Source organism: Trachypithecus francoisi, unplaced genomic scaffold (assembly GCF_009764315.1).
Source record: "Trachypithecus francoisi isolate TF-2019V2 unplaced genomic scaffold, Tfra_2.0 Lachesis_group6, whole genome shotgun sequence".
In the NCBI taxonomy this organism is placed as follows: Eukaryota; Metazoa; Chordata; class Mammalia; order Primates; family Cercopithecidae; genus Trachypithecus; species Trachypithecus francoisi.
In genome coordinates this window covers 4,826,070-4,836,924 of record NW_022681471.1, presented here as the reverse complement: position 1 = coordinate 4,836,924, position 10,855 = coordinate 4,826,070, and the positions used below count along the sequence as shown (strand labels likewise).

The 10,855-nt window shown below is 38.7% G+C and overlaps 1 pseudogene; it reads left to right on the top strand.

Moving 5' to 3' along the window:
* The first annotated feature begins 9,141 nt into the window (after positions 1-9,141).
* LOC117078413 lies at positions 9,142-10,015 on the top strand (annotated as a pseudogene).
* Positions 10,016-10,855: the final 840 nt, after the last annotated feature.

Genomic DNA, 10,855 nt, shown 5'->3' with positions numbered 1-10,855 from the left:
GCCCACGGAGCCTCCCTCACTGCTAACACAGCCGTCTGCGGTGATCTATCCGCAAGGCAGCAGCGAGGCTGGGGGAGGGGCGCCCGCCATTGCTGAGGCTTAAGTAGGTAAACAAAGCCGCTGGGAAGCTCGAACTGGGTGGAGCTCACAGCAGCTCAAGGAAGCCTGCCTGTCTCTGTAGACTCTACCTCTGCGGACAGCCCACAGCTGCAGTCCAACAGGGGAAAGAGCGGGGGCCGGTGCAGACGCGAACGACTCTGTCTGACAGCTTTGGGGAGAGCCGTGGATCTCCTAACGCAGAGGTTGAGATCTGAGAACGGACAGACTGCCTGCTCAGGTGGGTCCCTGACCCCTGAGTAGCCTAGATGGGAGACATCCCCCACTAGGGGCAGTCTGACACCCCACACCTCACAGGGTGGAGTCACCCCTGAGAGGAAACTTCCAAAGAAAGAATCAGACAGGTACACTCGCTGTTCAGCAATATTCTATCTTCGGCAACCTCTGCTGCTGATACCCAGGCAAACAGGGTCTGGAGTGGACGTCAAGCAATCTCCAACAGACCAACAGACAGTCCTTCTGACTGTCAGACGGAAAACTATCAAACAGGAAGGACACCTATACCAAAACCCCATCAGTACATCACCATCATCAAAGACCAGAGACAGATAAAACCACAAAGATGGGGAAGAAGCAGGGCAGAAAAGCTGGAAATTCAAAAAATAAGAGCGCATCTCCCCCTGCAAAGGAGCGCAGCCCATCGCCAGCAACGGATCAAAGCTGGTCAGAGAATGACTTTGACGAGATGAGAGAAGAAGGCTTCAGTCCATCAAACCTCTCAGAGCTAAAGGAGGAATTACGTATCCAGCGCAAAGAAACTAAAAATCTTGAAAAAAAAGTGGAAGAATTGACAGCTAGACGAATTAATGCAGAGAAGATCATAAACGAAATGACAGAGATGAAAACCATGACACGAGAAATACGTGACAAATGCACAAGCTTCAGTAACTGACTCGATCAACTGGAAGAAAGAGTATCAGCGATTGAGGATCAAATGAATGAAATGAAGCGAGAAGAGAAACCAAAAGAAAAAAGAAGAAAAAGAAATGAACAAAGCCTGCAAGAAGTATGGGATTATGTAAAAAGACCAAATCTACGTCTGATTGGGGTGCCTGAAAGTGAGGGGGAAAATGGAACCAAGTTGGAAAACACTCTTCAGGATATCATCCAGGAGAACTTCCCCAACCTAGTAGGGCAGGCCAACATTCAAATTCAGGAAATACAGAGAACGCCACAAAGATACTCCTCCAGAAGAGCAACTCCAAGACACATAATTGCCAGATTCACCAAAGTTGAAATGAAGGAAAAAATCTCAAGGGCAGCCAGAGAGAAAGGTCGGGTTACCCACAAAGGGAAGCCCATCAGACTAACAGCAGATCTCTCGGCAGAAACTCTACAAGCCAGAAGAGAGTGGGGGCCAATATTCAACGTTCTTAAAGAAAAGAATTTTCAACCCAGAATTTCATATCCAGCCAAATTAAGCTTCATCAGTGAAGGAGAAATAAAATCTTTACAGATAAGCAAATGCTTAGAGATTTTGTCACCACCAGGCCTGCCTTACAAGAGACCCTGAAGGAAGCCCTAAACATGGAAAGGAGCAACCGGTACCAGCCATTGCAAAAACATGCCAAAATGTAAAGACCATCGAGGCTAGGAAGAAACTGCATCAACTAACGAGCAAAATAACCAGTTAATATCATAATGACAGGATCAAGTTCACACATAACAATATTAACCTTAAATGTCAATGGACTAAATGCTCCAATTAAAAGACACAGACTGGCAAACTGGATCAAGAGTCAAGACCCATCATTCTGCTGTATTCAGGAGACCCATCTCACATGCAGAGACATACATAGGCTCAAAATAAAGGGATGGAGGAAGATCTACCAAGCAAATGGAGAACAAAAAAAAGCAGGGGTTGCAATCCTAGTCTCTGATAAAACAGACTTTAAACCATCAAAGATCAAAAGAGACAAAGAAGGCCATTACATAATGGTAAAGGGATCAATTCAACAGGAAGAGCTAACTCTCCTAAATATCTATGAACCCAATACAGGAGCACCCAGATTCATCAAGCAAGTCCTTAGAGACCTACAAAGAGACTTAGACTCCCATACAATAATAATGGGAGACTTCAACACTCCACTGTCAACATTAGACAGATCAACGAGACAGAAAGTTAACAAGGATATCCCGGAATTGAACTCATCTCTGCACCAAGCGGACCTAATAGACATCTATAGAACTCTCCACCCCAAATCAACAGAATATACATTCTTCTCAGCACCACATCGCACTTATTCCAAAATTGACCACATAATTGGAAGTAAAGCACTCCTCAGCAAATGTACAAGAACAGAAATTATAACAAACTGTCTCTCAGACCACAGTGCAATCAAACTAGAACTCAGGACTAAGAAACTCAGTCAAAACCGCTCAACTACATGGACACTGAACAACCTGCTCCTGAATGACTACTGGGTACATAACGAAATGAAAGCAGAAATAAAGATGTTCCTTGAAATCAATGAGAACAAAGATACAACATACCAGAATCTCTGGGACACATTTAAAGCAGTGTGTAGAGGGAAATTATAGCACTAAATGCCCACAAGAGAAAGCAGGAGAGATCTAAAATTGACACTCTAACATCACAATTAAAAGAACTAGAGAGGCAAGAGCAAACACATTCAAAAGCTAGCAGAAGGCAAGAAATAACTAAGATCAGAGCAAACTGAAGGAGATAGAGACACAAAAAACCCTCCAAAAAATCAATGAATCCAGGAGTTGGTTTTTTGAAAAGATCAACAAAATTGACAGACCGCTAGCTAGACTAATAAAGAAGAAAAGAGAGAGGAATCAAATAGACGCAATAAAAAATGATAAAGGGGATATCACCACCGACCCCACAGAAATACAAACAACCATCAGAGAATACTATAAATGCCTCTACGCAAATCAACTAGAAAATCTAGAAGAAATGGATAATTTCCTGGACACTTACACTCTCCCAAGACTAAACGAGGAAGAAGTTGAATCCCTGAATAGACCAATAGCAGGCTCTGAAATTGAGGCAACAATTAATAGCCTACCCACCAAAAAAAGTCCAGGACCAGATGGATTCACAGCTGAATTCTACCAGAGGTACAAGGAGGAGCTGGTACCATTCCTTCTGAAACTATTTCAATCAATAGAAAAAGAGGGAATCCTCCCTAACTCTTTTTATGAGGCCAACATCATCCTGACACCAAAGCCTGGCAGAGACACAACAAAAAAAGAGAATTTTAGACCAATATCCCTGATGAACATCGATGCAAAAATCCTCAATAAAATACTGGCAAACCGGATTCAGCAGCACATCAAAAAGCTTATCCACCATGATCAAGTGGGCTTCATCCCTGGGATGCAAGGCTGGTTCAACATTCGCAAATCAATAAACGTAATCCAGCATATAAACAGAACCAAGGACAAGAACCACATGATTATCTCAATAGATGCAGAAAAGGCTTTTGACAAAATTCAACAGCCCTTTATGCTAAAAACGCTCAATAAATTCGGTATTGATGGAATGTACCTCAAAATAATAAGAGCTATTTATGACAAACCCACAGCTAATATCATACTGAATGGGCAAAAACTGGAAAATTTCCCTTTGAAAACTGGCACAAGACAGGGATGCCCTCTCTCACCACTCCTATTCAACATAGTGTTGGAAGTTCTGGCTAGGGCAATCAGGCAAGAGAAAGAAATCAAGGGTATCCAGTTAGGAAAAGAAGAAGTCAAATTGTCCCTGTTTGCAGATGACATGATTGTATATTTAGAAAACCCCATCGTCTCAGCCCAAAAACTCCTTAAGCTGATAAGCAACTTCAGCAAAGTCTCAGGATACAAAATTAATGTGCAAAAATCACAAGCATTCTTATACACCAGTAACAGACAAGCAGAGAGCGAAATCAGGAATGAACTTCCATTCACAATTGCTTCAAAGAGAATAAAATACCTAGGAATCCAGCTTACAAGGGATGTAAAGGACCTCTTCAAGGAGAACTACAAACCACTGCTCAGTGAAATAAAAGAGGACACAAACAAATGGAAGAACATACCATGCTCATGGATAGGAAGAATCAATATCGTGAAAATGGCCATACTGCCCAAGGTTATTTATAGATTCAATGCCATCCCCATCAAGCTACCAATGACTTTCTTCACAGAATTGGAAAAAACGGCTTTAAAGTTCATATGGAACCAAAAAAGAGCCCGCATTGCCAAGACAATCCTAAGTCAAAAGGACAAAGCTGAAGGCGTCACGCTACCTGACTTCAAACTATACTACAAGGCTACAGTAACCAAAACAGCATGGTACTGGTACCAAAACAGAGATATAGACCAATGGAACAGAACAGAGTCCTCAGAAATAATACCACACATCTACAGCCATCTGATCTTTGACAAACCTGAGAGAAACAAGAAATGGGGAAAGGATTCCCTATTTAATAAATGGTGCTGGGAAAATTGGCTAGCCATAAGTAGAAAGCTGAAACTGGATCCTTTCCTTACCCCTTATACGAAAATTAATTCAAGATGGATTAGAGACTTAAATGTTAGACCTAATACCATAAAAACCCTAGAAGAAAATCTAGGTAGTACCATTCAGGACATAGGCATGGGCAAGGACTTCATGTCTAAAACACCAAAAGCAACGGCAGCAAAAGCAAAAATGACACATGGGATCTAATTAAACTGAAGAGCTTTTGCACAGCTAAAGAAACTACCATCAGAGTGAACAGGCAACCTACAGAATGGGAGGAAATTTTGCAACCTACTCATCTGACAAAGGGCTAATATCCAGAATCTACAAAGAACTCAAACAAATATACAAGAAAAAAACAAACAACCCATCAAAAAGTGGGGAAAGGATATGAACAGACATTTCTCAAAAGAAGACATCCATACCGCCAACAGACACATGAAAAAATGCTCATCATCACTCGCCATCAGAGAAATGCAAATCAAAACCACAATGAGATACCATCTCACACCAGTTAGAATGGCAATCATTAAGAAGTCAGGAAACAACAGGTGTGGAGAGGATGTGGAGAAATAGGAACACTTTTACACTGTTGGTGGGATTGTAAACTAGTTCAACCATTATGGAAAACAGTATGGCGATTCCTCAAGGATCTAGAACTAGATGTACCATATGACCCAGCCATCCCACTACTGGGTATATACCAAAGGATTATAAATTACTCTACTACAAAGACACATGCACACGTATGTTATTGCGGCACTATTCACAATAGCAAAGACTTGGAATCAACCCAAATGTCCATCAGTGACAGACTGGATTAAGAAAATGTGGCACATATACACCATGGAATACTATGCAGCCATCAAAAAGGATGAGTTTGCGTCCTTTGTAGGGACATGGATGCAGCTGGAAACCATCATTCTTAGCGAACTATCACAAGAAGAGAAACCAAACACCGCATGTTCTCACTCATAGGTGGGAACTGAACAATGAGATCACTTGGACTCGGGAAGGGGAACATCATACACTGGGGCCTATCATGGGGAGGGGGGAGGGGGAGGGATTGCATTGGGGAGTTATACATGATATAAACGTCATGCACATGTACCCTAGAACTTAAAGTATAATAAAAAAAAAAAAAAAGAGAGAAAAAAAAAAGAATAGCAATTAAGATAGTGTGTTCATGAAGAAAGAAACATTGACTGGCGGAATGAAATAAAAAGCCCCAGAAAGAGAACAAGGCATATATAGAATTCTGATATGAAAGATAAAATATTATAGATTGGTGGGGAAAGGAGGAGATATTCCATTTCTGGACATGGGATAATTGACTATTCATATTAGAAAAAGTGAAATTGGATCTCTATTTGTATCTTACACAAAACTAAATTCCAAATGGATGAAGAATGTAAATTTGAAAAGGTAAAAGTTCGATACTTTTAGAGCAAAATATAGGAAAATATCTACATGAAATATATTTTCCCCTTTGTTTTTGACAGGTAATAACTGTACATATTTACACATTGTGTATAATATTTTGATACATACACACAATGTGTAATGATCAAATCAGGGCAATTAGCATATTCATCACCTCAAATACTTATTATTTCTCTACGTTAGAAACATTTGAAATCCACGCTTCTAGATATTTGAAAATATACAATAAATTGTTAATTTACAGTCACCCTACAGTGCTATGGAAACTGGAATTCATTTTTCCTTTTCCTATCTAGGTGTAATTGCAAGCAGATGGTTATTAACACAAACATTATGAAAGGGAAGGGGGATGTGATAAGGGACGGGTAAATGAAGTGCCTAAAAATTAAACATTCATATTAAACTATTCCTTCAAACGCAATAAAATTTATATTAATCTATGTGTGATATATTATATACAAAACATATGCTAATAAAGGGAGCAGGGAACATTGTAGTGAGAAGGTAAAGAGAGCTAATATTTTCTCACCACTGAATCAGGCAGACGCTTTTAATTAGAGTCAGATTTTTTTAAGCAACCCCTTTCAGCTGTCTCCTTCACTTCCACCAAGGAGATATATATATCTCTCTCCCTAAATACATTTCCCTAAAATATATTTTTGCAATAAATAGCTTCTATATATATATATATATAATTTTAGAAATCATCATACATATAATTGTACAAACCATTATATATATATGTGTATATATATATATATGTGTATATATATATATATATATGTGTATATATATATAATATATATACACACACACACAGTTTTACAAACCACCTCTGAACTGACCAAAAAGTTTAAGACAGGGAGACTTGGAGAAACAGGAAATATTTTGGTTTCAGAGAAGAGGGAGAAATTGTTCTTCCTTTCCTTCCTTTCCTTCCTTCCTTTCTTTTCTTTTCTTTTCTTTGTTTCATTATTCCTTCCTTCCTTCCTTTCTTTTTCCCTTCATTCTTGCATTTTGTTCACCTATGTTTTATAGCAGAAAGGGTTTATGGTAGCCAAAGATACAGTATACATTTTTCTATTCATTTGAACAAAGGGAACAGATGAATGAGGGTGGATATGTACATATCAATTATCAATCCTTTTGGTTATCCATAAGAGAAAACCTAACATAATGCCTTAAATAATAAAGACACTAAATTATCTCACTTCATAAGTCTGGAGGCCCATAGTTCCAAGTTGAGTTTAGTGGTTATATTAGGAAAACCTTTGGCTTTTCTTTCAGGATTGCAAGACAGATTACACTGCTTCTAATCTGATAGTTTTACTGAAAAGTATGAAAAGAAATATTAACTGACTTTGCACATATTGCCCAGGTGCAAACTATGTGCCAGGGATATGCAACATTCTCTAACACTAGAAGTAGACCCACACAAGGAAGAATAACTCCACCCCTAAATCCCAATAATGTTCCTATTGAGTAACACTGACTTAGACCAATCACAGGGCATCTATGGCTGCGCACGTGGCACTTGACCAAACTTGTGATTCTGTTAGGAAGGAAGAAGTGGGGTGGCTAGCAAGTAGATAAATATCTGTGACTACAACAGGCAGGATCTACTCTTCTTGAGCAATTAAAATGTGTCAAATACTCTGCTCAGCAGTTTATGTACATTATATCATGTTACTGTCAGGTAAGCCTTCAAGAAAGTTTATTATTATTCTCACTTTACGGGTGAGAAGACTGAGCCTCAATTTGAGAAAGGTAAGGCATTTCCCTAAGCTCGTTTAGCTAACAAGTAACATCATCCAATTCAGGCTTGGTGTTCACAGAAACTTCACCTTTTTATCAAAACAACAACAAAACTTGATTCTTGCTCATGAAGTATACACAGCAAGAAACATCTCTGACTTTGCTTCTTCAAGTGATAAGTGACTCACACAGAAAAATGTGACTCATGGATTCTAGTCCTTCATGGATCCTTTCATGAATGATGATTATTAAATTGCTCAGACCATCCCTATACTACTTATAACTGGCTTTAGAATGGATTCCCACACCTAGCACTGCTTTAACCCTAATGTTAAATATTTAGCGTAACGAGGGTTCTTTTAACACTGATATTTGAAAAAGTGTATATACTTTTTCTAAGCCTCAGAATATAAAATATGTTGTAATATCATACATATTGGTAACTCATATCTTCAATTTGTCCTCAATTTCAAGTAAATCCACAGCCAAATAAACTAGAAAGCTAATAAATCACTTTAATTACAATCAATGAAGTTTCCCTAAATATATTTCTGCAATAAATAGCTTCTATTATTAATTTTTGAAAGATTAATTTAAGGGGAGATTATTGTCAATAAAGTTGGGGATCCTTGGCTGTGAATTGCTATTCCTCATCTATGTACGTTATATACCATTTTTATTCCTCCACCATGGAAAAACTAACTTCCAAGTTAAGGCACTTCAACTGATACATTTATTAAGAATTATCAATCTTGTAAATTATATTCTTCATGGTGTCTCACTGGCTAACTGTAAGATTGCAAATTCTGTAGTATAGATAGAATAAACATGACTTAGTTAGAAAAAAAAATACTGCTTTTCTAGAATTACAATAATATACTCTACTATTAAAATTAGAAGAAATGTAGTTTTTCCATTGGCATAAAATTGTTTCCCCATTGGGAACATTTCATACATAGTGATAATTAATTATGGTAGATGTCTTGATTAGTGAATAGAGCATGAGCTTCAAAACCAAGATGATTTGACTTTAAGTTCCAGCTTTGCTTTTCTAGCTATGTGACTTTGGGCAAATTATTTAACATCTCTAGGCTTCAGTACCTTCTTCAAAATAGAGGTACTATTCAACTATCGGATAATATTCACATCATGTGCATTTCATAAATTGTAATCATTAATAATAATTAAGTTTTGGCCCTTTTGTGAGGCGACAAAGACTGAGAGGTTGTGGCTGCATTGCCAACCTGGAGCAGTAGTAGGCCTTCTCCACATAGAACCTGGGAGTAGGAGACTCAGAATCAAATCTCTTCTCCTTCCCCCATCCTAGTTTTGGCTTTGGGAGAAACCTTACAAACACAATGACTAGCAATGTTACCAACAAGACAGATCCTCGTTCCATAAATTCCCATGTGTTGACTGAGAATCTCAGAATTCTTGAGGTCAAGAAGTCTGAAGTGGAGGCAATCTTTTTGTAGTATGACAAAATTTTGGGTTGCCCTGTTCATAAGGGCTTTGCCTTTGTTCAACATGTTAATGAGAGATACCCGGGCTGCTGTGGCAGGGGAGAACGGCAGAATGATTGCTGGCCAGGCTTTAATATTAATCTGGCTGCAGAGCCAAAAGTGAAGTGAGGGAAAGCAGGTGTAAAATGAACTGCAGTAGAGATGTATGGCTCATCTTTTGACTTGGACTAGGACTTTCAATGGATTATTATGATAGGATGTACAGTTACCTAGCACATGTTCCCCCTCCTCCTCCCACTACTCGGCTGTTTTGTCCTGAAAGGCCAGGGTGCATTAGAAAACACCTCATGAAGGGGCAAAAGTGGCTTTAATTCTGAGTGGACAAGGGGATCTCCCAAGTCTGGAAAGTTGAAAGGAGGTGATGTGTAGGCTGTGAAGAAGAATTGACCCAGATAAAACAAAATGTGTGTTCTCTATTGAAAAACATGAAAAAAAAATTGAAAGGGAACAGAGCAAACCAGCGGTAGAGATGAAGAATGATAAGTCAGAAGAGGAGCAGAGCAGCAGATCACTGAAGCAAGGCAAGACTAATGTGAAGATGCAGTCTGAGGGGGATGCAGATGACTATTGGATGATGATCATAAGGAAGATGGGGGATGATCAGCTGGAGTTAATCACGGATGATGAACAAGAGGCTGAGGAAGGAGAAGATGACAAAGACAACGCCAATGGCGAGGATGACTCTGAAGCATATTGTGGAGATTAGAAATCTTATCCAATTATTTAATTACCTAGGTGCTTGTAAGATCAGCTCTTTCACCAGATTCTCTCCCCTAGTACCTTCAAAGCATGCCCACTGTTCTCACCATCCTTGCCCCTCCCATGTTCACTAATTCATACTGCCCGGTGCCTAGTCCCATTTCACTTCCTTTGACGCTTTTTGTAGTTTTGTAGTCTTACCTTATAATTTATGCTTTTAATTTTCATTCCTATTTATGACTTAATAATCAAAAGAATGTATGGTTATTATCAACTGTCTCCAAAATAATCTCTTGTTATGCATTGAGTACAGTTCTTTTCATTCATACTTAAATTCAGTAGTTGCTTCCCTAACTGCAGAGTCAATCTCATTTATTTGAGTAGCACCAGAAACCATCCTTGAGTTTAAAAGTATATATGTTATATTCTCACATGAGTTTGCATGTGAGGCAGTTCAACACAAATGTAACAATGTGTTTTTGTGAATGAGAGTTGGCATGTCAATTGTATTTTTTAGAAAATTAATCAGCGTTATCGATTTAAGATTTGTTCTCTAAAGTTGATACTGTGGGATATTTCTGTGAACAGCCTGATGTTTGGGACTTTTTTTTCCTCAAAATAAACAGGTCCTTATTAAACCAGGAATTTGGAGAAAAAATTAATATCATAATCATATACTCATTCAGAGTCCAGAACTCTTTATCCATGTGCCTTGGTGGAAACACATGATCTCAGTCAATCCGAATCAGATCACTGCTGGGACCAGTAGTCAACTATTCAGCAAAATGTCAGGATGGTGTGGTAGAGCTAGATTTAAAACATAAGTAGAACCCATAAGATTTAATGA